Source organism: Hylobates moloch, unplaced genomic scaffold (genome assembly GCF_009828535.3).
Source record: "Hylobates moloch isolate HMO894 unplaced genomic scaffold, HMol_V3 SCAFFOLD_12, whole genome shotgun sequence".
Lineage (NCBI taxonomy): Eukaryota > Metazoa > Chordata > Mammalia > Primates > Hylobatidae > Hylobates > Hylobates moloch.
The window spans coordinates 67,993,745-67,999,744 of record NW_026652287.1 but is presented as its reverse complement, the minus strand read 5'-3'; the positions used below and the strand labels follow the sequence as shown (position 1 = coordinate 67,999,744).

Below are 6,000 nucleotides of genomic sequence, written 5' to 3'. Positions count from 1 at the left end.
AACAAATGACCCCATCAAAAAGTGGGCACAGGATATGAACAGACACTTCTCAAAAGAAGACATTTATGCAGCCAACCAACATATGGAAAAATGCTCAACGTCATTGATCATTAGAGAAACACAAATCAAAACCACAATGAGATTCCATCTCACATCAGTCAGAATGGTGATTATTGAAAAGTCAAGAAACAATAGATGCTGGCGAGGCTGTGAAGAAATAGGAACACTTTTACACTGTTGGTGGGAATGTAAATTAGTTCAACCATTGTGGAAGACAGTGTGGCGATTCCTCAAGGATCTAGAACCAGAAATACCATTGACTCAGCAACCCCATTACCGAGTATATACCCAAAGGAATATAGATCATTCTACTATAAAGACACATGCACACATATGTTTATTGCAGCACTATTTACAATAGCAAAGGCATGGAACCAACCCAAATGCCTATCAATGAGACTGGATAAAGAGAATGTAGTACTATGCAGCCATAAAAAAGAATGAGATCATGTCCTTTGCACGGACATGGGTGAAGTTGGAAGCCATCATCCTCAGCAAACTGACACGTGAACAGAAAACTGAACACTGCATGTTCTGACTCATAAGTGGGAGTTGAACAATGAGAACACATGGACACAGGGAGGGGAACAACAATACCAGGGCCTGTCGGGTGTTGGGGGGCTAGGGGAGGGAGAGCATTAGGACAAATACCTAGTGCATGCAGGACTTAAAACCTAGATGATGGGTTGATAGGTGCAGCAAACCACCATGGCACATGTATATCTATGTAACAAATCTGCATGTTCTGCACATGTATCCTGGAACTCAAAGTAAAATACAAAAATAAAAAATAAAACTGATAGGGTTGATATGTTGTTTAAATGAGACAAAGTATGTGTGAAAATACTTTTAAATAACATGACGTGATGTGAATATTAGTTTTTATTAGGCTTTCAAGACATTTGCTATCAAATAAAGTTATCGCTTATGAGAGAAAAATATTTTAATGGATTTTTTTTTGAGTGGCAAGGTCATTACATTGAAATAATAAAGAACAGAGGACAATTTCAGAAATAACTTTTTAGCAGTTCAAATTTTCCCTAGAAATTTACTGTTGTCCTGGGAATATCACATGGTTCAAAAGCTGAGCACTTCTGCATGGCATTTAATTAAAATGCAGCCTGAACATGCTATGTGAAGAATTTTAAACAGTCTTGTTCAATATAAAATATGCTCAATGTCAGTATATTATGTCTTTTTTTACTATTCATTTTCCCATCAGAATGCATTTGACAGTCAATCTGTGACAAGATAGATTGGGATTGTGTAATTTTTATATGCTTTTTAACATTCTTTTTATTTTAATGATAAATTTATAATTATTGCCCATCCCATTTACAATGGTCTGGGAGGTAAGTACTTAAAAATATTTATAAAAATCATATTGCTAATCTCTATAAACTTGAGTTCTCAGGGGTCTAATAACATAAAATAGGATAAAATAATTTTAAAAACATGTCTCACAAGTAACACTCTTTAAAAGCCTCCATCTATGTATGTAAAGTAAAATGGATAGACATAAATAATATTGTTTGTTAAATATTCAGGATTTTCCAGATTGTTCATTATCCACATCAATCACTGCTATTAATAAAATACACCAGATAACTTTACAACTCAGCTGTTATCTATAGCTTCTTGTTTTTACACAACAATGTGGAAATTAGAATTTAAGAATCAGATGGTGACAAAGGCCATTTGGAGTTGCTAGGATTCCCCAGTAGGAGGGGTGAAACTAAGTTCATGGGTCCTCAGGTTTGGACAATTTCTTTTAGAAAAAAACACGAAAATTTAATCCAAATGTATGTAAGAAGGTCAAAATTTATTTATGAAACCAGAGCAAGTGAAGCACCCTTAAAGCTTCACCCTTGGAGTGAATCCTCAGAATAAATCTACTTCTGCCTAGGCCGACTGAGAAGGGGGCTTCCTTTCCTGGAGGGCCTCTGCTTTCTCTCTCTCTGTCTTCTGCTTGCCTCTTGCCTTAGTGTAAAGAATCCAGATGGGCTATGCTAAAAAGAAAAAGAAATGTCACGTTCATGATCATAGAACTGAAGAGTGTTCTTGAAGAACCAGCTGTCCTGCTGAAACAAATGTTTCTAAGATTTCAGGCTATAGTTGGGGAACAGAGGCCAACTGAAAATTCACACCAACTGCGTAAATAGAACTTGGATCCAAGAGACATTCCATTGTTTCTTTCAGCACAGATAGGAGAATCTGGCAGCCCATAGACTCACCACCAATTCTTGAGCTAGTTCCTTATATCACGTGCAAATGTGACGGTGCTGGAAAGATATCAAGGTTTCTGTTGGAAGCTTGCTGCATACATGCTTGTGGTCTCTGAGTGTATCAAGCTGACCTTTTTAGGAAAATGATGTCTGGCTTGTTGGATGAATTAACTTGCACCCTAGCTGTGAAGCAAAGGAGCTTCAGAGCATTCGGGTGACAAATTGCACAGATAAGAAGGCATTTCTTTTCTATCTGAGTGACAGCGTGCTGAGTGGTGGTCTGATTTTGTGATAATGGCTGGGAAGCTCTAAATAGCAGGCTATTCTCCTTTGAAGCACATATGGCTGATTTAGATTGAAAAATGACAGGTGTTACATAAGCAAAGGTGATAGCTCGGTAATAACTTTAAAGCTAACAAATGTAGAATTTTGTTGCAAGTTATGTTTTTTACATTTTCATGTATTTATTAAAAGTTCAAAGTATGGATGCTGACCCATTCAGTATGAAAATAAGATTCTATTTTTGAAGAAAAGGAGTTTAATATATTTTTGTTCTGATTTAATTTCATTCTTCTTCCCGAGTAATTCTGTCCTCCATAAATACCATTGACTAAAAGTGTCATGTCATTATCCCATCGAAATCACTCACCCGCACATGACTTGGGGCTATGCTGGACATTGTATAAAGGAGGTGTCAGGCAGAATAAAATGACAAATTAAGCAAAGTTTGTCTTTCTACACCCTCCATCTTCCCCCTTAGCCTCATTCTTTATTTTTTTCTTCTGGTCTTTATTCCCCTACCTGTCATTACCCTTCTCACCCCCATTATTTTCTGCTATAGTGTTAATTGATACGATATTTGTTCATTAAAGAGTAATCCCCATTCTCCAAAATGATACATAGTAAAACTGGCAAAACCTTTACATGATAAAATAAAACTACACTGGTAGGATAACAGGCAGTAGGGTTTGAATTTGAGGAAAGGATTCCTTCCCTTAGTTTCATCTCAACAGGACCATGGGGCTAGCTTCCTATTTCACTGCCTAGTTAGACTAGCTCCATAGAAAGCCTTCTAGGAGGAAATAACCTGAGTAATAAAATAAACATGACATAGACAGAGGCAGCCAGGCTCCAAGTCAATTGAAAAATTAGACCTTCAGAGGAGGAAGGGTCATTAGAGCTGGTTTTGTCAAACCCTGAATTTTCTTCATCTGGAAACTGAGCCATGGAAAAGGTAAGTGCATTGCACGTGTTCTTTCAGCTAGTAGATTTATACATTTGCTACAAGAATTCAGGTCTTGCAAAATTTCTAGTCCAGTGCTACTTTTCTCAACCATATTAACCCACCTCCAAAAAATATGTAAATCCAATAAAACGTAAGTGGAACGATATGATTAGGCTTTGCCTCCCCACCCAAATCTCATCTTGAATTGTAATCCCTATAATCCCCACCTGTGAAGGGAGAGACCAGGTGGAGGTAATTGAATCATGGGGGCAGTTCCCCCCACGCTGTTCTCGTGATAGTGATTGAGTTCTCACGAGATCTGATGGTTTTATAAGGGGCTCTTCCCCCTTCATTCGGCACTTCTTCTTCCAGCTGCTTTGTGAAGAAGGTGTCTTGCTTCTCCTTCACCTGCCACCATGATTGTACGTCTCCTGTGACCTTCCCCAGCCGTGCTGAACTGTGAGTCAATTAAACCTATTTCCTTTATAAATTACCCAGTATCAGGCAGTTCTTCATAACAGTATGAAAATGAACTAATACATGGAGCATATCATAATGTTTTATTTTTAACGTGGAGTAGGAATTACGAGACAGGTGAGTCAGGTCTTATGAATGTATTGCAGGAAGGTAGAGAAAGAAAAGAGAAACGAATAAACTTTTAAAACAGAGTAGGGTGTAACTTTGTTTTTGAGACAAATCACTCTGTCCCCAGGCTGGAGTGCAGTGGTGCTATCTCAGCTCACTGCAACCTCCGCCTCCTGGGTTCAAGCAGTCCTCCTGCCTCAGCCTCCTAAGTAGCTGGGACTACAGGCATACACCACCATGCCTGGCTAATTTTTGTATTTTTAGTAGAGATAGGGTTTCACCATATTGGTCAGGCTGGTCTCAAACTCCTAAACTCAGGTGATCCACCCGCTTCAGCCTCCCAAAGTGCTGGGATTACAGGCATGAGCCACTGCACCTGGCGGGTGTTACTTCTCGAAACCAGGATGGGAAGGGTAGGGAGGAAATATGAGACTAAATACAGATGGAAGATGAATACTGTTTGTTCACCTTTCATTTAAATCCCAATCCTCTTCCCTTCCTTGGCCAACATAAGTCAGAGCCAAAGGGCATGTTAAATGCATACCTTTTTTATTTAACCATCAATTTTGACTTCAGGAAGAAATAGTCAATGACTTTTGTGGCATGTTTATGAGGATTTTTCGGGGAAGTAGGAGTCTGATTATACTTAGACTTGGAGTTAGCAGGGAGACACATGTGTCTGTAAGGTATTTTTAAAATGTCTTATCAGAGATGAACGCAGCGATTATAGCTGTTAACTCAATACCCGTATTTGCCTGTAACAGCAGCTCATTAGTTGCAGCAGATGCCCTTGATTGTCCTTCCGTATCTCCTAGTTTTTTAATTTTATTTTATACTTTAGGTTTTAGGGTACATGGCAGGTTTGTTACATATGTATCCATGTGCCATGTTGTTTTGCTGCACCCATTAACTCGTCATTTAGCATTAGGTATATCTCCTAATGCTGTCCCTCCCCCCTCCCCCCACCCCACAACAGTCCCCGGAGTGTGATGTTCCCCTTCCTGTATCCATGAGTTCTCATTGTTCAATTCCCACCTAAGAGTGAGAACATGCGGTGTTTGGTTTTTTGTCCTTGCGATAGTTTACTGAGAATGATGTTTTCCAGTTTCATCCGTGTCCCTACAAAGGACATGAACTCATCATTTTTTATGGCTGCATAGTATTCCATGGTGTATATGTGCCACATTTTCTTAATCCAGTCTATCGTTGTTGGACATTTGGGTTGGTTCTAACTCTTTGCTATTGTGAATAGTGCCGCAATAAACATGCGTGTGCGTGTGTCTTTATAGCAGCATGATTTATAGTCCTTTGGGTATATACCCAGTAATGAGATGGCTGGGTCAAATGGTATTTCTAGTTCTAGATCCCTGAGGAATCGCCACACTGACTTAATGCTTGCTAGCTGGACTTTCAATGATCAGTCCCTGCATTTCTTCTCCTGAGGGCTTTCTCTGACTGTTAAAGCCCAGTTTGCCTCCTATATGGTAAACAGATATGCCAGGGAATTAATGTTCCCTGGAAGCCTTCCTCAACCAATAAATGAGTTGGTATGTAAATACCCTAGCTCCTTTACTCCTGAGGCATGTGTTTTCCATTGGTTTGTAGAGTTTCTTCACAGTGGTAGCTGGCTTGATAATGCACCCTTTATTGGCTGCTTTTTTCTGTTTTCACTTTCCTAACTGCTTACTGATATTTCCTTTGCCTCTCAAATGAACCACTTGCACCCTAATCCTTGTCATAAGGTCTATTATTGAGGGAACCCAAATGAAGACACCCAGACTGCTTACTATGTTAGCAATAGAGTCTCACAACAAACCTCAGGAGAGCCCATCTATGTTAGGCATTCAATCGCAAGAAACAGCAAACCAAACTTCAGTAACCTAATAGAATAGGGGATTATTTTTC

The 6,000-nt window shown here is 39.2% G+C and overlaps 1 long non-coding RNA gene across 1 annotated transcript in view; it reads right to left on the bottom strand.

The window, feature by feature from the left end:
• Window positions 1-1,861: 1,861 nt before the first annotated feature.
• LOC116479712 (uncharacterized) overlaps window positions 1,862-6,000 on the bottom strand; it is a 39,836-nt gene continuing 35,697 nt past the window's right edge. The window contains exon 3 of the long non-coding RNA XR_004251045.1: window positions 1,862-2,069. This is a non-coding gene — a long non-coding RNA (uncharacterized LOC116479712). The remainder of the gene's footprint in view (window positions 2,070-6,000) is intronic.